At 42.5% G+C, this 25,877-nt stretch overlaps 1 protein-coding gene across 2 annotated transcripts in view; it reads left to right on the top strand.

Moving 5' to 3' along the window:
- The first annotated feature begins 12,902 nt into the window (after window positions 1-12,902).
- The window catches only part of SLC38A4 (solute carrier family 38 member 4), a 35,395-nt gene continuing 22,420 nt past the window's right edge, over window positions 12,903-25,877 (top strand). The window contains exon 1 of one of the 2 annotated variants that reach the window (XM_028746250.2): window positions 12,903-13,060. The gene's annotated coding sequence lies outside the window, so the exon portion shown is untranslated. Of the gene's footprint in view, window positions 13,061-25,433; window positions 25,583-25,877 lie in introns of those variants that run through there. The other variant, XM_077934672.1, reaches the window with a different exon arrangement.

Below are 25,877 nucleotides of genomic sequence, written 5' to 3'. Positions count from 1 at the left end.
GTTTTAGGAAACTGTTTATGTTCTGGACCTTTTAATTGTCACATGTTCTTTGGCAAAAGGAATGCAGCATTCAATCATTGCTTTATTCATTTTCATCCTGCTACGAGGAGTTTCTGGTGGCATGAATGAAGTCCTGTTATTTTACCTCCACAGTCCAGGACATGCCCATGATCACCAAATGAGATTCCTGTTGTTTAGGTCCCAGGTCTCAGCCCAGCTCTCTGCCTACCGCATTATCATTTGGATAATATTGCTGGCTGGCACATAAATGTCAGATAACTCTTGATCGTTGCTGCATTGGGTGGTGAAGTGCATGTGTGAATGAATCCTCGCAGTTTGAGCTTTCATGCCGTCTTAAGCCCAATCCATCAAGTATTGAAAAATCAAATGATAAATATGCTTATAAGATCCAGGCAACAGAATTCTATAAATTGCATATTATGAACAAGTCTACCTGCATATAAGGGACGCGGGTGTCGCTGTGGGTTAAACCACAGACCCTAGAGCTTGCCAATCAGAAGGTCGGCGGTTCGAATCCCGGCAACGGGGTGAGCTCCTGTTGCTCAGTCCCTGCTCCTGCCAACCTAGCAGTTCGAAAGCACGTCAAAGTGCAAGTAGATAAATAGGTACCGCTCTGGCGGGAAGGTAAACGGCATTTCCGTGCGCTGCTCTGGTTTGCCAGAAGCAGCTTAGTCATGCTGGCCACATGACCCAGAAGCTGTATGCCAGCTCCCTCAGCCAATAAAGCGAGATGAGCGCTGCAACCCCAGAGTCGGTCACGACTGGACCTAATGGTCAGGGGTCCCTTTACCTTTACCTTTACCTGCATTATAACTGCCTTTTACACAACATATTTTTAAGGACTCTGGTCTCACCTCTCAAAGCTTTTCCTACAATGCACAATCAACCTCATGATTGTGTGATTATCCCTTCCATTATTATTATTATTTTAAGAACAGCATAAACACATAGAAGATGAATCTGTTAGTCATCATGAGCAATGATAACTGGGAGCATAACATTAGCACTGAGATACATAGCCATACTGACTATCAGATCCTGAGAGCCCTGCCAATGATTTCTATTTCCTGACACTAGTGGAGCAGAAAGGCAAATTAAAACTGCAATGCTTCGATTGAAATCAGCTGGAAAACACCAAGTCCAACCCCAGAACACTGTCCATCCCACTGCCCTTGATATAAATGGTTGCTTCAGGTTTGGGGAGTCAATTGAGGATGCCAGATGTCAGACTGTAGTTTTAAAGGCGCTATTTCACCTAACGCTGACTTTGCATTTGGATATTTTAAGTGTTTCAAGTGTTTTCTTGTTCTGTGTTTATTCGATTGTAAACCCACTTTGAAAGGCAATCTTGCTTGAAGGAGTTGTGTATAAGCCCTTTAAATAAGCCGTTCAATGAAGTATGCCCCAAATTCAGAATATTTCCTTCTGCTCTTCCATTTCAACATTGGAAGTAGTTATCCGGCGAGCCGCAATCTTTCAAATCATCACCCATGACATTAATGCTTCAGCACTGAGAAGTGACAGCTTGCAGGTCATCGCCTCCTGATTGTCCAAACACAAGGTCAGTATTTCAGATTATATAAACAGGCATGTCTGTTGTTTTCAAGAAGTCCCTCATTAAAAATAAATACTTCGCAACCCTGCTGGCCGTGCGCTGTACATTAAATACAAGTTGAAGTTATGACAGCTGTTCCTCTCAACGTGTGCACGTTCCCTCCTTGTGAAAGCTGGGTTACATTCTGTTCTTTAAAAGCTGGAACCAACTAGCTATGAGAATGGCTGGTAGGGTTTCATCAAATCTACCTGTTTAGAGGTCATGATTTTCACTGACCAAATTCCTGCTGGGTATGGTCCATTTTTCAGAATAACTATCCAATCCCCACCAAAACCTCTCTCAGAAATCCCAGTACCTTTGACTACTCACAGATCAATAGTTTCACACATCATAAGCTGCAATGATCCAAGGAATAAGGTGAAATTTGGAGGTGCGCTACCTAGGCTCAGATTTTTACTTAGCGATGAGCTCAATGGAGCCCAATAAAATTAGAAGCAGCCTTAAACCCCATCAGATCATTGGTCTTAGCAATGGCTTAGCAATGTCTAAACTAGGGGCAGCCAACATGGTGCCCTACAGATGCTGTTGAAATACAGCTGCCATCTAACCTGACCATTGGGCCATGCCAGCTGGGGCTGATCAGAGTTGTAGCCCAACACCACATCGGTTACCCCTGGTCTACAGTGACTATCCATGGCTCTCCAGGGTTCCATGTTAGGCTGCTCCTTTGCAGAATATGGGAGAGTGGAGACAATGGAAGAGGATTTGGCTTTCCTTCTGCTTTCAGAGACTCTTCGTGCATATGATATGTGAAGGCATTGGTAGACTGCCTGGTGGTGGTGCTCCCCTGACCTCCCACAGCTGAGTCACTACGGCTTATTGGAAAGGAGAGAAGAGAGGCAGCAGAGGCATCAGAGAGGCGGGCATGCTGATCTGCTCCTCATCTCTCCTTTCAAGGAAGCACTCAGGAGGTCAGGTAGGCACTGCCACCCCACTCCACCATCTGCTACTGTGTAAAGGAGAGCAACCTGATGTGTAATTGAATATTTTTTTACAAAAAGAATGTCAACTAAAAACTGTTTTGTTCTCCCAGGCTTTTAGATGAGATATTATTTTGTCAGTGATACCTGCTGTTGTAATGTTGTTGGTTTGGGTATTTTGATGGCATAAGATTTGATTGTTGCCTATTGGCTGCTGATTTATATTGTGCTTATTGTTACCTTCAGCTTCAAAATATATTTATTCCGCAATGACTTCCTGCTGATTCCAGTTTAATTCCCAGTACTGTTACAATCCAATATTCACTTACATGGGAGTGAGCCCCACTGGGATATACTTCCAACTTTAAGTGGATGTGAATAGGATTGCACAGTTATCAAAAGGGAAGGAACAGGAACCCATTGTCCTCTAGAAGTTTTGGGACTACAACTCCCATCATCCCTGATCAATGGCCTTGCTGACTGGGACTGTTGGGTTTTGTAATCCAACAACATCATGAAATAATCCATGGACTGAAGCACAGCAATCATGTAACTACTTCACAACTCTCACCATTGTGTTAGATGACCTGTATCAAATACATGGAAGTAATATACCCAAGATGTCTCTTTTTGAGATTTTGTTGATGTTTCAGATCAAGAAGAGGAAAAGACAGGAAACAAAAATGTCCCTTCTCACTCGCATACTCTAGTGACCTTTGCGAAAGTTGTGAAACTTTTCCAGCAGCCCTGAAAAGGCTTCCTAGTAAATATCACGCCAGCCATCAACCATGTAGCTGATAGACTACAATTTCCATCAGCCCCAGGCAGCATGGTCAATGGTCAAGAATGAAAGGAGTTGTAGTCCAACAACATCTGGATTGCCCCCAGGTTCTCTACCCCTACTAGACAACACCTGTAAATGTGTCACTGCGGTTCTTTTCAGGAGACATTCTTACAAAGTATTAGTAAACAAACACCTCTGTGCTCAGCTTGAAGTTGTGTTTCTTTTTTGTTTATTTTCAGTGCATGTCATGGTTCCATTCTTCAGTCTATAGACCTGTAAGAATCAAACGTAGAGGTCAAATGAATAGGGAAGACCAAACTCCCTGGCACAATGGAGGAACAGAGGATCAAAAGGTCCACTGTGCACAGCATTAGACCATTTCCTGATGTTAAGCTTCCTCGATGGGATGTTCTCTGCAGAAACAAAGGACACTGTTATTTTGCTGCTTTGTTCCACAGAGCCATGTGGGAACAGAAAATTATTTTTAAAGCTCAAGCATAGATGCAAATTCTACAACATTCCCAAGATTGTTGTTCTTCTCTGATTGCACAAGACAAGAGCTTCTTTTTCCTTCCAAATATGAAAGCTGTTTTTTCCTGCTTATTTCCTATTTCAGTGGAAACATTATTTCCCCTTATTTCTACTAACTGTCAACTGCTGGCTTCAAGCACCTCGCATTACAGATGACATCACAATTTGTAAAGTAGGCGTAATTCCAGCTGACATGGCCACTGGCTCTTGGGATGCATATAATGTAATTTTTGTAATGATACCAGGATGGAGGGTGCGGGGGGAGAGACTGCAACCAGGCCATATGTTGCTCAGTCCTATGGCAGTACTCCAGTACACTGTGGCGAACTAGTCTGGATCCTGAATAGTATGGTGTTCCTTATATATGCAGCAAGCCTCCAAGCACCTGCCTCAGAAGGAATGCTTCATGTGAAATGTGAGAAACATTGCTGTCTATAGCGCTGATCCTAATAGCTTCTGTTCTCAGTTTCCAGTAAGTCTAGCCCTGTGGTATGCTCAAGCAACCATTATTCTTAATTGGCAGTTAAGGATGTGAGACAACTAGAAATGGTAACTACACATATTCTTTGCTCTGTTAGATTGCAAAGCTTTCGAACTCCTATACTGCAGTGCAATCGTGTTGGTGTTTGCTCAGAAGTAGATCCCACCGAGTTCAAAATACAGTGGTACTTCAGAAGTTGAACGGAATCCATTCCAAAACATTCAGAAACCAAGACACAACTTCTGATTGGCTGCAGGAAGCTTCTGCAGCCAATCAGAAGTTGCGGAAGTCGCATTGGACTTTCGGGTTCCAAAGAACGTTCACAAACCAGAACACTCACTTCCAGGTTTGCGGCATTCAGGAGCCAAAATGTTCAATTCTCAAGGCATTCAGGATCCAAGGTATGACTATACAGTATAAGATTCCAGGCTGGGGGAGAAATTCATTTATTTCATTTTTTCATGCAGATTGACTTAATTCCTACTTAACGGCACACAAACCCAAACACACCTGAAATTTATGCTTTCTCTGAATTTTCTCTGAATTTTGCGATGCAGTTCTCTAGCCAACAGAAGCACATAAAAAAGTTAAATGGAGGGGAAGTGTACTCAAAAGTACTTACATTGGTGAAGAAAATGAACAAAGATACATAGTAATAGAGAAAAATGCTTGCAAAAATTGTATCCCCAAGTGCATTAGGTGAATGCACACAAAGATGCATACAAATTTTCATGCAGATGTTTTCAAAAATGCAAATTGACATGGACATGAGAATGGAATTTAGGATTGCAAATATTGGAGACTGAGAGAAACCAAAATTGATAGATTTGTCTAGTCCTGCATTAACTGTGGTCTTTTCTTGACCTGAATAAACTTTCCCAGATTTCTGTGGGAAACTCCCATCCCTTTCAAAAGTATAATAGGCTGCCTAGAACATGAACTCTTGGTAGTTCTGCAACTATATCCACTGTGCTAAGCTTTTTCTGTACTGAGATATCAATACAGTGCCTCTACAAGGTTGTTACAGAAAATTAGTTTTGAAAGTTGCATGTTGTATATCTGTAATTTTGGAGACAGTGAAGATTAACCTCATTGTCTACTATGCTGCTCTCTTTAATCAGTCAATAAAATGAGATCACTATCCATTATCCTTTAAAAAGGGAATAGAGGAGGTAGCTCAGACACCCACGGCATATAGAAGAATGGCAACATGCCTAAGACAAAATTGCACAAATATATTCAGTGACAGACAATGGCTGCAACTGTAAACACACTTCTTATTGAATTCAGTGAGGTTTACTTATAAGTAAACATGTATAGGATTGCATTATATATATTCAATTTTTATTAGATCTTGACTTCTGAGCATATACTGTATTGACTTTTAATATATGTACTAGGGTATGCACTGGTCACAAGATTCTGATTGAACCCTGATTCAGTGCTTTGGAAAACAGTTCTGTCATGGTCCAAAATTCTTCATAGGCTGCATAATCTGACTTGCTGTCCATCCAAGCCCCACCCACCCCTGTCCAATCAGCTATAGGAAGTTTTAAAATGGCTTTTAGTTTGTTTTCATTTTGACAGAAGTGAATGGAATTTGCAGGGATGGCATAGAATGGATAAAGCCTGCCAAACATCAGGCAAATAGATCCAGGGCCTTTTGTGCTGAACAACTGTTAATGACTTACTTATTTTTTTAAGAGGAAATGTCTATAAACTTTAAATTTGGGGGCAGGCAATGCTGCCCCTTCTAATGGAATGAATCCTGCCAAATTTCAGAAAAATAACTGCAATGTTTTTGGACCAATATAGCCACTATACAGTTCTTCCCATTTACTAATGGGAAATAATAATAATCACTTACTACAACTTTTTGTTTTGTTTTGACAGGTGTTGCTGAAGCTTGCAGGTACTAGCCCCTCTGCCAAATTACACACAAATGGGTGCTGGGCACCTTCAAAGTGTGTGCGTACGTGGAACCTCTATACCTTTTAAAACAATTGTGTGTGGAAAAGCAGTGAAGGCTCCTCCAGGAATGCAAATGCAGTGGTTTTCCTGCTAAGGCTGCCATTATATTTTTAGGGCTGGTTAAAAAAAGGGGTGGGGAATTCCTCAACCTCTTCCCGTGTTTTAAAAGGAATTGGTTTGAAAATTACAGAGGTGCCCCTGGGAAAGAAACCTGCCAAACTGCAGACAAATAAATCCAGGAGCTTCTGCACTATTCACCTTTAAAGTTGGTTTTGAGGTGCGAAGAACTGAAGAGGAATCACAACTAAAGAGGAATCACTTCTGGGGTAAAATCATTCTCCCTTGACATGTCGATCACTAAAGAGCTCCGCCTTCTCCTTCTCCATACGCTGGTGTTTGTTCTCCCATCATCTCATCCTGGCATTCTGTTAAGCTGTCACTTTTGCTTTCAGCAGACACTTGCCTGCAATACTTTGTGATGTCTGAATCATCATGGTACAACAAAGTGCTTCCAGGGTTCCTGCTTCGACCCATTCTGCCTCGTCCAGATTCTGCTTCTGAAAAGCCAAAACTCCCTTTAGGTAATTTTTGCCTCAGGACTTGCCCAGCTAACTGACACAGCACAATCAAGGGCCTCCTTACTGAATGTAGTGTTTGTTCAGAACTATGCTTGCATGTTGTGCTTGCAAATAAATAAAAGATGCTAAATCCTGAAGGAACAACACAACTCTATATCTTTGTGAGACTGCTATGGGGAAAGGGGAATGGTTCTCCGTGAAATATTTTTTCTGGCGTGAGTTATAAACACACACATGCACACAGTACAGCCGACTTTCAGAATGCAGGGCGTATTTATAAGGCTCACAGTCATGCTAAACAGCAGAAGGTTGGAATACAAAACCTTTGAAAGAAAATAAATATGGATTCCTACCAGGCTGGTTTTTAAAGCACTTCACAAAGAAGCAACAATCTTCAAGAAATTTATTTTGAGATGCTGTTATTAGACCTTCACCTTAGAAAACTATTGCATTTGAGTGTAGGTCAGAGATATAAGTAACTAGCACGTGCTGTTTATTATTATACTTGGGATGACACGGTATTGTTCAAAATCATACTGGTTTATAATATCAAACAGCCATTGGAAATAATTTTTTAAAAAATATTCTAAGTGAAGTAAGCATCTAAGAGTCATATCTAAAAATGAGTTGGCAGAGCTTATTTCCCATTGATTTCATGGCTTGACTTGTTTCTCTGGTGCAGTGGGATGGCTCAGACTTAGACACTCTTTTAAAATAATAAAGGGTTATAGCCAACTGAGACTGGCTCAGAGTAGACCCATTGAAATTAATCAGCTGGAGTGAGCCGTAGCTATTAATTTCAATGGGTCTACTCTGAGTTGGACTAGCATGGGATACAACCTCCCAAAACTGATACTCCAGACAGCCTGTAGTAATTTCCCACAAAGCCTTGGGATGCTGCTACATTGGAAGCAATGTGAGAAATTTCAGTGGCCGCTCCTGGCCACCTAGTGCTGATTCACAGCACCACTGTTGTCCACTGCTTTTAATAACTTTTAAGCAAACTTTTAAATACATATTAGCACCATGTTTGGCATTGTCCCTACTTTTTAATGGTAGCTGGCTGGCTTTTATTTTTTCAATATGGTTCTTCCTGTTCTGATGTGTAAAATGAGTTGTTGTGTTTGGCATTTTTTTAACTACTACAATGTACTCTGTGTGGGGCTATTCTTGAAGAGAGAATGGGAATCCCCAGCTATGGAACATTCTCCCCAGAGAAACTTGCCTGGTGTCAGCCCTGTCCTGGTGTTGTTGTTTAGTCGTTTAGTCATGTCCGACTCTTCGTGACCCCATGAACCAGAGCACGCCAGGCACTTCTGTCTTCCACTGCCTCCCGCAGCTTGGTCAGACTCATGTTTGTAGCTTCGAGGACACTGTCCAACCATCTTGTCCTCTGTCGTCCCCTTCTCCTTGTGCCCTCCATCTTTCCCAACATCAGGGTCTTTTCCAGGGAGTCTTCTCTTCTCATGAGGTGGCCAAAGTATTGGAGCCTCAGCTTCAGGATCTGTCCTTCCATTGAGCACTCAGGGCTGATTTCCTTCAGAATGGATAGGTTTGATCTTCTTGCAGTCCATGGGACTCTCAAGAGTCTCCTCCAGAACTATAATTCAAAAGCATCAATTCTTCGGCGATCAGCCTTCATTATGGTCCAGCTCTCACTTCCATACATCACTACTGGGAAAACCATAGCTTTTACTCTACGGACCTTTGTTGGCAAGGTGATGTCTCTACTTTTTAAGATGCTGTCTAGGTTTGTCATTGCTTTTCTCCCAAGAAGCAGGCGTCTCTTAATTTTGTGGCTGCTGTCACCATCTGCAGTGATCATGGAGCCCAAGAAAGTAAAATCTCTCACTGCCTCCATTTCTTCCCCTTCTATTTGCCAGGAGGTGATGGGACCAGTGGCCATGATCTTCGTTTTTTTGATGTTGAGCTTCAGACCATATTTTGCGCTCTCCTCTTTCACCCTCAATAAATGTTTCTTTAATTCCTCCTCACTTTCCCTGTCCTAGGAGGCAAAAATGTCCAGCCTTTTGACTTAATTTGATTGTAATGTGGTATGCGTCTACCCTGTTCTGATATTCACCTTTCAGAAGGGTAGGCTGGATATGTTTTTTCCATTATTGTTGATGGAAGAACGTTCTTGTGTTTTATACTGTGCAATGGCTTTTAAATGTTTGATAAGTTGCTCTGTAGTTTAACGTTTTGCAAGCTGCTACCAGACGTTCATCACTTTTAATAATAATAATAAAGTATTATAATAATAATTTTCATAAATAAGAAGTGTAAGTTGTGGCTAAGAAGTTACAGGTACAAATCTTCATTCTGCCATGAGCTCACTGAAAGGTCTTCTTCCTCAGCCCCCTCATCTGCAACAGAGGGATACTGACTGACCTACCTCACATGACTTTGTAAGAATTACTGAGAAAATGCACCAGAAGCTCTTTGCCCTATATAAAAAAGCCAAATATAAATACAAGGCCTGCTGTCCACACCCACTTCCTGGGGAGTAAATCCCATTGAACTCAATGAGGCTTACTTCTGAGTAATGTACAAGCATGTGCTGTAAATGATATTTACAGTTTGATTTGCATGAAACTGTTTGTGTTGTTGTTGTAAGCAACAAAATGCTTTTTCATTGCGTTTAGGGCATTTTCAGTCTTAAAACATTTTCTCTTTGCGCACCCTGGAATATAAGAAAACTAATAGGAAAAATATTGCTGTCTTAAACCCAGGAGTATTGGCTGTAGGATAGTGGGAACACAAATAAAAGACCAATAAAGTTTGATGCATTTTCTGCACCAGTATATGTGGTAGGGACAGCATGGTTAAGAAATATAAGGGATATTTTTGTGATATTCGTTCTGACAAACGTTAGGATGGAATGCATACTTTTTTATTAAAAAAAAAGAAACACACCATCAGCCTTCAAATATTGTCTGATATTGAATTCTCTTGAACAGCTTGTGACAATTGTATTGAAATTGAGTAGGAAAAAACCTGAACTTCCACACACACACACAGAAACAGCAGCATAATAAAGCAAATTAACACTGAAAAACTTCCAAAGGAATTTAGGCTTCCACAATCCTTTCAGTTTTAATCATCTGAGGGCCTCTCGCACAACACAAAAAGAAATGATATACGCGGTTGTGCAATCCCGGCTTCCTGAGACAGAGGCCGTACAGTGAATCATCCTGCTCAATTACCAGGTGGGATTCCAGGGTGAGATGGAAAAAAACAAGCCTTAGAATCGTAGACCTACCACTACCTCCTTGTGCAAGCAAAAAGCACTTGCAGAGAGGTGAGGGGTGAATGATTCACGAGGCAGGGGGCATAATTTTTCCTCCTGGCATTAGATCTTCAAAGCCAAAGCTTCTGAAGACTCCTGACTTTGGGCAGGGGGTGGCTGGTGCCAGAAGGAGGGAGCTGAAATGCTGTTTTGCACAAGAAGAAGTAATTCCCTGAGAGCTAAGAAATGGGTGAGGGTTCATTTCGACTGTGATGACTAAACAATACCGTTTAAGATGAAGAACTTGAATAGGTAGCATCCTCACATGTATCTGGTTGATTGTTGTGGTTTTGACCTCTGCTTCCATGCGGTCCCTTCATTCTTTTCAAGGGCTGGGGCACAGTGGTTGAGCACACAACAGATCCTAGGTTCAAGCTCTGGTTTCTCCAAGCAGGGCCGGAAAACAACTCCTGCCCGAAGCCTGGAGAGCTGCTTCCAATCAGTGTAGACATCATTGAGCCAGACGGAACAATTGTATCTCAGTATAAAGGTAAAGGTAAAGGTAAAGGGACCCCTGACCATTAGGTCCAGTCGTGACCGACTCTGGGGTTGCGGCGCTCATCTCGCTTTATTGGCCGAGGGAGCTGGCGTACGGCTTCCAGGTCATGTGGCCAGCATGACTAAGCCGCTTCTGGCAAACCAGAGCAGCGCACGGAAACGCCATTTACCTTCCCGCCGGAGCGGTACCTATTTATCTACTTGCACTTTGAGGTGCTTTCAAACTGCTAAGTTGGCAGGAGCAGGGACCGAGCAACGGGAGCTCACCCCGTCATGGGGATTCGAACCGCGGACCTTCTGATCGGCAAGTCCTAGGCTCTGTGGTTTAACCCACAGTGCCACCCGCATCCCTATCTCAGTATAAGGCAGCTTTAAATATCCCACTATCTTTCCAACAAGCATATGACGGATCCCAAACCAGATTCCCACAGCACAGCTCTCAGACCCTTCCATCTATCAACTCTGCAATGTGTGAACAATTGTCATAACAGATTACACATACTGCCCCTAATGTTTTCGTTTACACAAAGCAAGCTCTGTCATTCACAAGTGCTGCTTTCACTTAGTAGCCAGTAGTTTTCCTTCAAAAATCAGAACCAGTGCACTCACTCACTATATGTTCAGATTTTTAAAAAAATGAACATGCCTCGAAAGGGGTCTCAGAGTGAACATCTTGAAATTAAACAGATAAACCAGACATTTCAAACTGATATGCTTAAAATTTGATTTTAACCAGTTTGCAGAGAAGTCCCTTTTCAGAGCAGCTAGGGGATTGTCCTTAGCGACTTTGTCTCTGTTGGAGATTCCTCTGCAGTCAGGCAGTAGCAGGCAACCAGAAACACAGGACGCTGCTCCAGGAAGAGAATATCTCAGGGGTAGGATATCTCAGGGGCCTAGGAGCTGCCACCATATGAAAGAGCACGACCACGACAAGCCCAATTTGGCTAGCATGTGTCGGGAAAACTGAATGGCTACAAGCACCAGGGCGAAAACAACAAAGCCTTTACAGAGAAGCACTTTGCTGCTTCCTTGTATCAGAACAAACCTCCCAATGTGGAAATGCACTGAGAAGTGGTGTGCATATGCTGCGGAATTGCAGCCAATCGGAGCTTTCCAGCAAGTGCAAGCACAGCAAAACCAAGCATATGTCAACAATAAAAAAAAAGAAGTCATGAGCTATACATGCACTTTGTGTCCACTCAGTCTTTACAGTCTTAACCAATTCCCTCCCCACTCCCTCCTCCCAGATCACTGCAGTGAGGTTATATTCCAAAGGTGGTTAAATGGGGTCTAGGCCTTGGTTCTCAGACTGTGGGTTGGGACACCCTACTCTCGGGCTGTAGGCTTGGCGTGGGTTCGTGAAACACCTGCAAGAGTTTGCTGTTATGGGACTGATCCACTGTAGCTGGAAGGCAAGTGATGGCTAAGGAAACCTTCACCTTGCCCCCCCCCCCAAAAAAAAAATTTTTTTAGCAATTGTGCAAGCAATACCAGGAGAAAGGAAATGTTCAGTTACTGTCCTGTGATTTGATGCAAGGCAGATCCCAGCAATGCCAACTAAGGGCATGAGCGGGTGAAGGAAACAGATCAGCACTCATGCCAAAATTGTCTAATAGCTCTCCTGTCATATGCATGTTTATTTCTGGAAGGACAGTAGCTCACTGGTAGAACATCTTTGCATGCAGATAGTTCCAGGTTCAATCTCAGGGAATATCTGAAACCCTGGAGGTCCACTGCTAGACGCAGAGCTGGTCTGATTCAGTAAGATGTAGTTTTCTATGCACCTATGCATGTGGTTCCTGGGCCATACAGCTGGTGTGGTGCAGGATTAGGGGTCCTGGACAAATTGTGGGGGGGGGGGGGAGGTGAGTTTAGAAGAGGAGGTAAATTCAAAAGGCCTATGGAATATTTTTTGGTGCCTGGCTTTTTCTTGCTTGTTTTTTAATGGCTTGAGGGGTGAAGCCCGCAATCCCGAGACAAGTGAGGAGCCGGGAACAAAACAACAGCCAAAGCCCACTGCTCCGTCTGTATGCATTCAGGCGATGTGTTGCGCATTCGCCCTCCAGAGCTGCCAAACAAGTCTCCACCTGGGAGAGGATGCTTTTTTGTTGACATCTCAGGTTGCCCGCTCGCTGCCATTGGTGGGTGGTTTTTTTCCCCCCCTGGAAGGGAGGGAGGGGTCCGCCTGCAAGCAGAGGCTGGGGATGCTGCCCCCTGTCACATGATGGAAATTTCCACTCTTTCCGAAAGAGAGGAAAGGGAAGAAAGGAGAGGGAGAGGGTCTCTGCCCACACTTTCTTTGCGCGTCTTCTGAGCAACAACATCCTCATGTCCCAAGTGCCTCTACCTAAAAGGATTCGCCAGCATTCAAGGTGAGTAACTCACTGGAGATTTAACTCTCTTCCTCGATGAAATACTAAGCGGCTTTAAAGCCCCCCCATGAGCTGCTCTATTTTTATTTCCAAGGAATTACAGACGAGACGGCACAGCCAGATAATAGACGTTACCGATCTACAGGTATCTTTCTGTGTCCACGGCAGGGAGGCTGCTGGGCGGCTGCAGCTTGGAAACGAGTCTCTCTCTCTCGGAATCCCGGGTTGGCTTTTCCCATTTCAAACCATCCCGCGTCGTTGGCGGGGTGGCCGCAGCTGCGTGTGTGTGTGTGCGCGCGTGTGGACTGCCAACCACGTCTGATCGAGGCTCTCGCGATCGGAGAAGGTGGCGGGGGGGGGGAGGTGAGAAGAAGGGGCTTCCAACTGACAGGCAGAGCCCTTGTGGGTGCCTATGTTTCTCACGCGCGTCGCTCCCCGCCACGAGAGGAGCTGGCGTTCAGACGTGATCGGTTCCGTGTCTACCCTTGAGCTGACGATTGCGCGAACTAAGGAGAGAGGTGCGGAAAGTCGGTGTGGCAAGGAAATAGGGTCAGGGTGCTGGAGAGACGGGGTGCCAGGGACCCATCTCAGTGGGTGGAGACGGAATGGATATTGATGATCCAAAGTACTGTATATGGGGAAGCGTAAGGCAAAGTTTAGTTTCGGCCAGACGCTGCAGTGCGATTTAACCAAATACTGGGGTACAGGAAGGCGAGGATTGCTGCAGCCTGGGCTTGCAGGATGACCCCCCAAAAAAGCTCCGATTGTCCTTTATTCAGTGAGAAAGGCGCTCAAAATCAGCAGCAGTTTACTTTGGCAACCAAGCGCAGCCGCAGCTGCCCAGGCTATATACTGTATGCGTTTCCCTCGTCTCCCTCCCTGGTCGTGACTCCCGCGAAGCTTGGCTCCCCCGCCCGTCCGCCTTCCCTCGGCGGCTTGACCGCGGAGCACGATGCCCCCGACGGCGGAGAGGAGGAGCCTCGCACGGGAAGGTCTCTTGCGCACGCGCTCCTCTCCCAGCAAGCGGGGAGCCCCCTGCGCCTCGCCACCCGCTTCCTTTGTCTCCGCCCGCGAGAGGCTCGCCGCTCGGAGGCCGAGCTCCGTCTGGGCGCGTGGAGCGCGCGGCGGGGAAGCCGCTTTGCGGGGGGCGCGCGCGGCCTCCTCTTGGTCGAGGGGAGCGCCGCTTTGCTCCCTCCACAAACGGCCCGGGGCAAGCTGAGTTGCGCTAGGAGGCTTCTCCCTCGAGGGGGCGCTGCAGAGCAACAGGCGCCATTTGGACAGGCATGGACAGAGGGCCTCGGCTAGGGTTGGATGTGCTGCAGATCAGCTCCCTCTTTGCCTTCAGGCCCCGAGGGGGACAGGCGTCAGGATTCCCAGAGAGATCTGGCTGGCCATTGGGATAGCAGAATTCTGCAGGAGATGGGCCTCTTATGTTCTGACATGTGTGGCTTCGCAAGCAGGTAGCCCCAGTTTTCATTTGAGTGGAAGGAATAGTGCTGGCCACCTAGCTAAGCTTTCCTGGGTAAGAATTGCCCAGCTAGCAGCCTGGGTGTCTTTTCCCTGGGCACCTGAAGGAGGAGGAGGAGTGGAATTGGCTGATCATGTGAAAGGTTCTATTATCCCTCACCAGCGATTTGAAGTAGGGACTTGAGCTTGTCTCGAAAGCAGGTGTGTTTGGGCATTTCCACATATACCCCTGTCTGTGGCTCTGATTTTGCATCAGTTCTGTCATAAACTTGTCCTGCAAGTTATAACCACCGCTGTGTGGTGGCCTTGTTAGATAGGGCCAGTGGAAATGGCAACAAAAATAGCGCTGCTCCTGCGAAACTGAAACAAAATGTTGCATTGCTCCTGCAAAAGCGGAAACAAAATGTTGCACTGCTCTTGCAAAAGCGGAAACAAAATGTTGCGTTGCTCCCGCAAAACAAATAAATGTTGCTCCTTTTAAATGTTCTAGCCACCAAGCCATGTTTTTCCCCCAGAACACCCCATTTCACCACCACTCAACAGACTCTCAGTATTTCCTGGCAACCGTACTTTACATGATCAGTTCTCGCTGGGCTGTTTTGAGGGGGGTCAAGAAGTCGTCTCCCATTCCAATCCCACCCCCGTTTTGTTTTTAACTTTTGCGAATTAATTGATGTACTGCGAGTCCAGGTGCAGGGGGAGCTAATTTGCACCTGCCATTCCCAAGAGCAAATAGTTCTGGAGTAAGAGAAGCTGGTCTTGAGGAAGACTTCTAATGCAATCCTATGATCCTATGCATGTCCTAATCATGATGTACCACTACTATTAAAACAATAATAGCCCATATGTGCATTGAAGGCCTTCAAAAATCCATCCCAAAATGCTCAAATGCTCTTCCAGTTTACTGCTCCTTATTGTACCAGTCCATCCTGTCTGAAGGGAATTCTTCCTGATTTGCAATACTAAATTAAATGTTAAGTAAATGCATAAAAAGGGATGGACAGATATGTCTATTAGTTTCTCTTAGTTTCTCATTTTTCCATTCTTAAATTCAGTTTTCCACATTTCCAAGCAATATGCCTTTTAAAAAAAGAATCATCACAAAAATTCATCAATTTTTTGTACAATTTTCTCCTAATATATTTTTGTATGCAGTTTCAACTAATACACATTTTTGCAATCAGTTTTCCCCAATACAATGCATTTTTATGTAATTGTTATGAATATATGCCTTTTTATTCACACTTGCCCCTAATATATGCATTCGTTGGAGAATGAATAATTTGGAGAAGGGCTAATTTCAAAGGATAGCTGTGTTCACATTTTGGTTTGAGTAGTGCAACTTAAGTAGTTTCTTGTGCAAATAAAATGGAATGTCTCCCCTGTCCCTATGCATATATAAGGGCATTTTTCTGCTTTGGAGTAAACCTTTACAGAAAAAGGAAACCATTGAGAAAATAACTGGTTCCAGAAGAGGAAGAGAGATAAGAAGGCAAGTTTGAGCCACAGGATCACTGGAAAGAAACCGAGCCTATTTTTCTGTGTCATTTTTATCTATTTAGTCTGATAGACATAGTTTATCAGGTGTTGTTTTGCTATACACATTTTCAGGTGTTGTATTGCTATACAAAAGCACAGGTCTTAGCTGAGGAACTAAAATGACAACAGGCTATATTTTGTTGCATGATGTGTGTATATGTGTGTGTTATATACAGTGTCAGTGCCAAGCTCTTTTGCACCCTCTGTAAGGCTAATTGCTTGCCTCCCTGTAAAAAAATAATAATAATATTTTAATGCTAACTTCAATTTTCAAAAACGTGTCTTGTAAAAATGATAAACTTCTTCAAAATATAAAAGAAAAGCAAAACATTACCAGAAACTTTATACCTAATCGGTATAAAATTGTCCCTCAAATATCAGTTTTTGCACCTCTCTGAGACTTGCGCCCTAGGCAATGGCCTAATGATAGCATGGGCCCTGATGATCTATAAAATATGGAAATGATAGCGATCTTTCAAACAGTCCTCTATGTTTCTTCCGAAAGGTCCTCTGTTTCTTAGAAGCAGCATGGCAGCTATGTGATGTGGATGTTGCTATGGTGAACCCACAGCCTTTATTTAATGCTGTACCAAAGTAAACAGCCACACCATCGCAGCCATCTCTGTTAGTGCTGTTATCCAGTAAGGCTGTCCACACTACCGTTGCTGGTTGCCTCTCTCCCAGCCCTTGTTTTGATCTGGAAGTTGTCTTCTGGGGAAGTCCAAGCAAAAGAAGAAGAAGAAAGCAGTAGTTGAAAGCAGAATCAACACTCTTTAACACAGCCATTATTTTGATAGGTGTTTTAGATATACTTCAGCTTAAAAGATGCCACTTCGCCCACTACTGTTGCAGGATGACCTTTGTTGTTTACAAGGTTTGCTCAATATCTCATGCCCCTTCAAATCAAGTAGGCTAGGAATATAGTTTGATCTGGTTATATACATTTTTTTAAAGTTGGGTTCACACTTTCTGTGGCTCCCCCAATATACTGACAATTCACCTGACATAAGTGGTAGTTCTCAAGTTATTGGGGGTTGATGGGGAGGAAGAGAATGTAGAGAGAAGATGTAATTAAATTCACAAGCCTCACTTCCTCCTCCAGTGTTGGCAAACTCACAAGCCCCCCCCCCTTCCCCAAAATAGTGCCTAAGCAGGCCACAATGAAGGGAGGCAGGTTGCCTCTCCCCTATAATGTGTGGTGGGTGAACACTTCCCTCCCCTGTGAGAGGATATTCCCAGATATTCTGCCCATTAATTAGCAGGAGGAACTGTACGTTGGGGGTGGAGACGCTGCTTCAGGTATACCTGAACGGTCAAGGCCATTTAGGGTTTTAAAGGTCAGCACCAACACTTTGAATTATGCTTGGAAATGTACTGGAAACCAATGTAGGTCTTTCAGGACTGGTGTTATATGGTCTCAGCAGCCACTCCCAGTCACCAGTCAAGCTGCTACAATGGCCTTTTCACTTCTGGGCAAAGGAAACACAGGCCCTGTCTTCCCCACAAGAGTAACCATAGGGAGGGACATAAAAACATATGAAGAGCACTGCATGGTCAGGGCAATGGCCTGTTATAGTCCAGTATTCTTTCCCACCACGGCTAACCATGTGCCTATGGGAAGCCTGAAAGCAGGAGTTAAGTGCATCAGTACTCTCACCATCTGTGATTTTCGGCAGCTGGTTGGAAGAAGAAGATAAACTGCAGTCGTTTTAATAGATACATACTTGTTAATCCACAGTACTGCTTACAAATTTGGATATATTGGGCCGTGATGGGCATGTTTTGTACCTATGCACATGCTGCTTGGTGCATATACGTAGAAATGTCTCCTGTGCATTTATGACAAACTTAAAGTCCAGAGCTATATAGAAACTTGAATCTTAAGTGCTCTAAGCCCCATTGGTTTCAAAGGCTCTGGCACAGTGAGCCACTTTGAGAAGTCGGCTGTGAGCTATTATGCATTACTGGTACAGTTAATGTGTACTTTCAATAACTATTTAGGCTCTAGAGAACAGTCATAGATTAAATTACATTTTTAGAAAGAGAGCTCTTTATTAGAAATTTATTTTATTCATTTTGGCTATGTGAGAGATGGGACATTTTTAGCCAATCCAATGATATTTCTGAGGATTTGTTTTTCTTTTCCGTGAACAAGAGTAAGAGCTGCATATGTTACGTAAGTCTTGACCAAGTATTCTTTTCTATATTACCAATAAACATTATTACCAATAAACATTCCCATGTGGGCTGACATGGGAATAGGCTATGGAGATATATCTAAATCTATCCCTGCTTTGTTCTGGAAAATCTGAATGGATGGAGCATGTTGTTTGTTCCAACTGACTATATGGAAAGCTGTTGAAGACTGCTGAGCAAGCCATTCTTTCTCAGCAGTCGGTAATGATGAGCGGAATAGAAGGGGGAGGGGTAAGAGAGAGAGAGAGATTCAGGTAACTCAGGTTTCCCTGATGAAGTCACTTACACAGTCATTGTATGGTGGAACTGGGTCATATGAAGGTTCCCAGTACACAGTGAGTGCAGTTTTTGGAAAGTCACAGAAAACTACCATAGTGGATTTTTGTCACCCCTCATATCACTCCTAAGACAGGCAGCTAGGCATGTGTCTGGTACTCCTATACAGTCAGAAACATGCAGAAATCCAGATTCTATAACCTAGTCTAAAATACCTAGGTAGGAATCTACCAGTATTCTAGGTAATATTCACTCAACCACACTCACTGCTTCACAGGCACCTGACGTGAGGCTATGTCCGCATACAGTATCAACCAAGGTTCTTTTATCACTAAGGAATCATGCTACATTTATACAGGCACAAGCAAAAGTAATTTTTGTATTATGATAGGATTTTTGGAAAAGCGACTTCTAAAAATAGTAATATGTATTCTTAAAAATTGCACTGCCTATTTTGTTTTCCATTTTCTTAGTGAAATTTAAGGTTTTCTCACACTTTTTTTTTTTTAAGCTTAGCAAGTAAACCCCACCACACGTCACTGTTTGGTACTTATTTTCAAAAAGCATTGTCTAGGATAAATGGTTGACATACACCCGTTAATGATTAGCTTTGTTGATTCATAAAATAAATGCATACTCTGTCCTGGGAATTTCATTGTGAAACTGATGGAAGAAGAGAGAAGAATCTTGAGTCCAACACAGGGAACCCCAGAATATGATCAAATAATGTACCACACAGGGACTCAGTCACGCATTTGTTCAACTGACAGTGTGCACGTCTGTTCAGAAGTAAGTCCCATTGAATTTAATGGGACTTAGTACTCTCAAGCAAGCGTACATAGGTCTTCAGTCCAAATTGTGCTTTATCATGTAACTGCAAGCACATTCTTAATAAGATGCTGATTTTAAATGATAGATGAGTATGAATATAATTTGCATTGCATTACAATCCATAAATGAGTCGGACCATGCTATGATTTGTTCATATTTGTTAGCAAATATGAGTTTAATGGAATAATCTTTTAATAAATGCATTTTAGACACAATGACACTTGCCTTCAATAGATCATTTAATAAAGCATTTAGAAAAGTCACCATGCAAATTAGCTTATACCCTCTGGTGGCTAAAGAGTGTACAGTGCTAGTCCTGAGGGTATTTAATCCACAAGAAAAGCAACTATCCTTTCAGTTTTAGCAATCTGTTCTGATGCAAAACAGGGATGAGAAAGCTCCCAGCACAACTGCCAACCTGCCCATCAACAGAAGGGTACACTGAGTCTGCTACCAAAATAAAACCATCTGCAAATATCAGAGAACAGATTTTGAAGGAGGCCCATTCATATGTAGCCATGAGAACTGGCTATATCCAAGACCATGAAATGTAACTGTTCCAGCCTAAAGAGTCTAACCTCCACATTAACATAGCAAATGCCACTCACAACATACATTCTTTTTTCCATATTGCGGCAGTGATGTGGAAGAGCTACCTGGTCCAGAAACTCTTCCATGCTATTGTCACTGTCCTGCTTTCCTATCTCAACTCCTGCCACTTGGAATGAGAAACACATGCCATGTGTGATATTCCTATCACATTTCCAATTAGACACATGCAGCCCATCCACAGTCTCGATATACAGAAATCTTTCCCTTTCCTCACAAGCCCATAGCTCCTCTGTCACAAGCGTTTTAGAAATACCGTAATTTAAAGTAGGAATCCTAGGAAATAAAACAATACCTGAAAAATAAAATAAAATAATGAGTGGAAAGTGTATCCAACACACTAGTTTTAAAGCAAAATGTAACTCACCATGGATTGCTTCTTGCTATTGATAAAAAGATCTGTGAAGACTTTTTTTGATAGGCAGGCTAAACACACACACTGGTGTATCATTATATTTAAATAGTGCCTCTGAGAAAGGATTCAGGAACAAATATGTACCAAAGCACTGGGCAGCCGTACTTGTGGAGTTCAAGCTAAGCAAACATCTGTTGCAAAGTCTCATAATGGGCTTGTTTTCTTAGATTTTTTTCCCCTAAGGGGGTCATGGACACAACCTTGCAAATTGTGTTTTTGAGATTTACGAAATTGCAAATCAGCATTAGCACAAAATTACACCATTGTGTCATAAACGCAGTGCAAGGACTTTCTGATACGGGAAAATGCATTTGCTACTGAAAGATCCTTGCTCATTGTTCTACTTCTTCTTTTTTTGCATAGGTCGTTTGAGCAGGGCACCCATTTCATGATGATCCATTGCTACATGACTACAAAAAAATAATAATGCAATTCAAAGACGTTTGACCTCTTTTTATTATAATTTTTTCTTGAAAAAAACAAGCAAACATTGTCCTGTCAAAATATGGAAAACTTGCTTAACAATAGTTGCAAGGGTGCATTTTCATGGACATTTCTCCCACATGATCATTGCAAACATTCTTGTGGCTTGGATTGTAGCTACAGGAAGCACACCTGCATCTTAACAATCCGGCTCCATCCTCTTTCCCCACCCTACAAATGTTTGCCAAAGCTGTGGTGGTGGGTGGAGGGGAAGTAAATATCGTGTGGCAGAAATAATGGATGGAGTAGAGAAGGGCATGAGAAGGGTAGTAGGAGAGACAGGGTTAGAACCCTCCTCCTTTAAAAAAAAATATCCCCACTTTCTCTGTAAAAAAATAATGGGCTATTGTACAAGCTCCTATATGCCTGGCACATTCTGCTAAGTGTAACCAGTAGAATTATTTTAGCCAAAAGGTTTTCTTAGTAGATTGAAGGCAAGCATCATTTAGAAGAGTGCAACCTTGCCAAATTCAGGCTGCTCTCTAATCTGCTGTGTATTGCATAACACAAGGACGGTGTTGCTTCACAGAGCTTACATCACTTTTGAACTGGTCGCTTTCTCCCCTCTCTGCTGACGACCAAAAGCGAAGCCTCTGGTTCTTTATCGTTTATCATACACCTCTGGGCTGACCTCAGCTGAAAAGGTTGTCCCCAGGGATTTCTCACTGCGGTTCTCTTCGCCCAGCTTATTGTCAGGCGGGTGCTGTTTGTCCTCTGCATAGTATTGATCAGGCCTTGGTGGGTTACGGCCTGGAGGAACATGGGTTCAAGTCGCTGCTGCCCAGCCATGAACTCTTTGGATGAGTCACAGACTTGTTATCAGCAATTGATCTCTTGGCAACGGGCTGGAACTTTTTACTGGCTCGATCACATTAGTCAGCACAGGAATTAAGCATTAACTTTTCCCCGTCTAGTTCTTCATCTTCTTTCAAAATGCCGGGTCATATGCTCAAGAATCAAGCTGCGATGTTTCGCATGTAGGGCGAGGGGGCTGGGATTGGGAGGTGGGGTGGGGTGGAGGGGCGGGTGCCGTGAACTAATAGCTCAAACACTTTGTGCCCTAGAAGTAGTTTCTCCCCATCCCTCAAATGAACCATCTGCTTGAGGAGTTGAGGAGTGGTAAGAGTTGTGTTGATTGTAGCTTCAGGGGTGGAGGTGGCACTTAGGACAAGATGCCCTCCGTGGGGGCCCCTTCTTCTCACTGCCATCACAACTGCCAAAGGGAAAGGCAACTCGGGAAAGGCTCCCCCTTTGCCTGCTTGTCACTTCTGAATAAAGACAGGCATTTTATGCCTGCTTTTCTGCAGTCAAATGATTCCTGCACAGCATCCATAACGATGTTAGCTATCCCGCCATTGGGCACTATGTGATGTCAGAAATGCCCTTTTCGCTGATGGCATGCCAGTTTTAGAATATCTTTCCCTTTAAAATAGGGACTTGGTGCCTAATCTTTTTCTCACTTCAGTGCCCAGTGAAAACCTATCTGTTTGCAGAGGAATTTGCCGAGGATATCAGTTTTAATTAGTTATTCTCTGCATTTGGACGATTTTGGTTTTAATTAGACTTGTCTTATCTGCTTTTGTAATGAAGTGGGTTTCTTACGGTGATTGTTTCATTTAAACAAGATTTAAACAAGCTTGTTTATAATGAAGGGCAGGTTAGAGATATTCTAAATAAATGTATAAATATAATAACAAATCTACAGAAAAGGTTGGCGTATTGGACAGAATGAGATGATAGAATCAGAAACCAACATTATTCTAAACTTACGTGGAATAATGGCTGACGCCAGTTTTTTTAAGTGAGGAATAGCCACAAAATGAAGCATGTTTGTTGAGTGTAAAAAGTATTCTTTTGCTAGTGGTGCACTTAGGTAATTTTAGACTCTGGGCTTAACAATGTTATAGGAGGTGCTTTTTAAAAAGATGGTAATGTGTGTTATTTCAGTGTGGAGAGTGAGTCTTGTTATTTTGAGGGGTGCACCTGCTCATTCTGCTGAGTTGGGTTCTACATATCCACCCCAATGTTCTGTCCTGGTGGCATTACTAGATATATCCTTGAACTTTTTTTTGTATGTGTACTTTGTGAAGTTTGCTTTTCAGTAAAATCATAGGTAAACTTGTGAAAATGACAGGGTGAAAATTTGGTTTCTTTCTGTTGTGCCACATTCCAAAGGAAATTGGTTTGTTATGTTATTCATCTTCAAATCATTGTAAGGCTAATGGACAACAATTTTGGCATCTCTCAGTTTTTAATTTTTCCAGTCTTGTTCCACATTTCCACAACAGTTCACAAATTGCTTTTTTTCTGAAGTCCTCATGAAAATTCATCATCAGCGTTTTAGTGTGAATATCTTCTAATAGTCAAATTTTCATGAAATGCAGCTTAATGTATTGCATTTTTTATGTTGTCTTCACTATATATACATTTTGGGGCACGTTTTACCCCAGCAAATACATTTCTTGTCTGGAGAACTGCATTTCAAAATTAGGAGAATTGCCAATTTTGAAGAAGAGCTGTGTTTCTGTTTGCATATTGTTTCTGGAAGTGCGAATTAAGTAGGTTTGCCTTCAAATGAGAACCCAGCTGAAGTGACTCTGGATATTGTATCTGGCAGAAGCCTTAACTTGTCAAATGCTAGGTGTTGACCAAACTGCACTTCCCTTCTCATTCTGTGAATACTTACCTTTCCCTTCTCTCAAGGCAGGCATTTCCCCGAGGACACTTTTTCACAGCTGGAGAAGTGTTGTGTCTTCTCTGCTGGTACACAGAAGGAGCTTGTCTAAGGTAGATCTATACCCTTGAGGGAATAGAGTTTCAAGACTAGAGTGTGATGTGTGACCAGCTTTAATGTAGACCCACCTAATCCATATTTTACTCTTTGGAATCAAATGCACATTCAGGGTGTAGGGGCAGAATTAGATGTTTCAGTCCTCCTGAGAGTGGAGCACTTCAGGTTACAAGGGGTGGAGGGACAAAAACACTTGAATGTTTACCCCTATAAAAATCACAGTCTTGCCCGTGGAAATCCAGCATATAACAGAGAATAGATTTAGACTATTCTCCTGCTGGAGAATATATTTCTACCTATAATTTGTTTTTAATGTTGCACTGTGTCCAGCTACATGCTTTCCCAATGGGCAGTCAGAAATTGGACTGACCCAAAATGACTACCTTACCTTATATTTCTAAATTGATAGATTGTTCCTAAATCTGTAATCATCACTGGTTTTCCATGGAACCGAGATGGCACTGATGATAGATTAGAATTAGAATTAATAAAAACAGAAAATAGAATGAATGCTGGTATGCGGGTAGAGGACTGCCATAACTATTGATATATCCTGGGTTTTGGTTATATCGTGGTTGGATTCAAAGGTGCTTGGCTTGTTGCAAAGTGTTGTGCAAGAGTTGCGCCCCATTCCCATTGATTTCCCCCCTTGCCCTGCAGCCCTTTCCACCCATCCCTCATAGTTCAATCTAGAGAGTCTCCTGGTTCTCAGAGTACAACTTCTCAGATGTAAGTCCCATTGACTTCAGTGGAACTGACTCCCAGGTGATTGTATATACTCTACACTGCATAGCATTAAAAGCAGACTTTCAGAGGTAGTTGGGAGAAGGCCTGGAATAGGACAGCTTCATTGCACAAGCACGAGGTGGCTTGTGCTTTTCTGGACTTGACGTATTATTCTGTATTGACTATCTGAAAGTAGATAACAGAGGTTTGTTTTTGAGGTACTTTTTAAAAAATAAGAGAAACCCAAACCTCGAATACTCATATTTCCTGTGCAATATGGAATTAAGACAATAACTGTGGTTGTGCTTGGATCAATAAAATGATCCAATTCAGCATTCTATTTTCTGAGTTTGAGTATCCACAGGGAGGTTTACGTGTAAGGTATGAGAACAATATCAATACCAGATGCTAATGCAAAACCTCTGGGAATCAGGTATACTGCCACTGATCATGGAAGTTCACAACTCATTTATTACCATGATTGACTTATCACTCTTATAGTAATATTTTTTCCATTGACGTGTTAATTAGTGGCTTCTTGCAGCAAGGAATGTCATCGCTGATTCTGCATTGTGTGAAAAAGTACCTCACTCTGTTGCTTTTGCTTCTCAACCTCTTTGAAAACCTCAGCAGAGCATCTTTGTATTTGAGGCAAGGAGCAAAATAAAAACAAGAGTAGCTGTTGACCTCTTGTAGTCTTGCTTTAGTCTACAGAAATTGTAATATCCAGAAAAAACACCTTATAATTCTTATGCCGCTTCTTTGAAAGTACAGATGAGTGAAATAGGCAGCCTACAGTTGCAAAAATCTTTGTCAGACCTTCTACAGATGTGCATTTTGTACAACTTCCAAGTCCAAAAAGCAAATAGCTCCAGTAACAGTGATGTTTGACCTGAACGTGCACCAGGATTTTTTTTATCTTTTTCCTCTTTTTTTAAAAAAAGAGCTGACGCAAGTAGGACAAATGGAGGTGTTGGGTTCTCTTCATTGATGATTGGTTTATCTGATACACTCCCATTTGCTTTTAAATCGTTGTCTAGCTCTAGAAGGTCTTAAATGAGAAAACTCCGAAAGACAGGTGCCATTTTTAAATTAATAACTTATATCTTGGTGTGGAAACAAGAGAAAGAAAGAAAGAAAGAAAGAAAGAAAGAAAGAAAGAAAGAAAGAAAGAAAGAAAGAAAGAAAGGTATTTTTTGCAAGATTCATTATGCTTTTAAGTAAGGCAATCTTAAAATCAATATGAAATTAACAATTCATATTTAAATACAAAAGGGTTAAAAAATATTCAGTAGCAGATTTCATATGCTTATTTTTTACTGCCAAATGTTCAACAGTTGGAATTGACTTTGTGTGCGTGTGTGTGTAGAAATTCCATACAATCTTTGATTCTAAATTCTGAGATAATTTAGCTATCATTGGCTAGATTCGATTTATGTAGCTAATTATTACATTCATAACTGACAAAAGAAAAGGGGAGGTTT

The sequence above is a fragment of the Podarcis muralis genome, chromosome 10, assembly GCF_964188315.1.
Source record: "Podarcis muralis chromosome 10, rPodMur119.hap1.1, whole genome shotgun sequence".
In the NCBI taxonomy this organism is placed as follows: Eukaryota; Metazoa; Chordata; class Lepidosauria; order Squamata; family Lacertidae; genus Podarcis; species Podarcis muralis.
The sequence above is the reverse complement of the archived record's forward strand: the minus strand, read 5'-3'. Positions and strand labels throughout refer to the sequence as shown.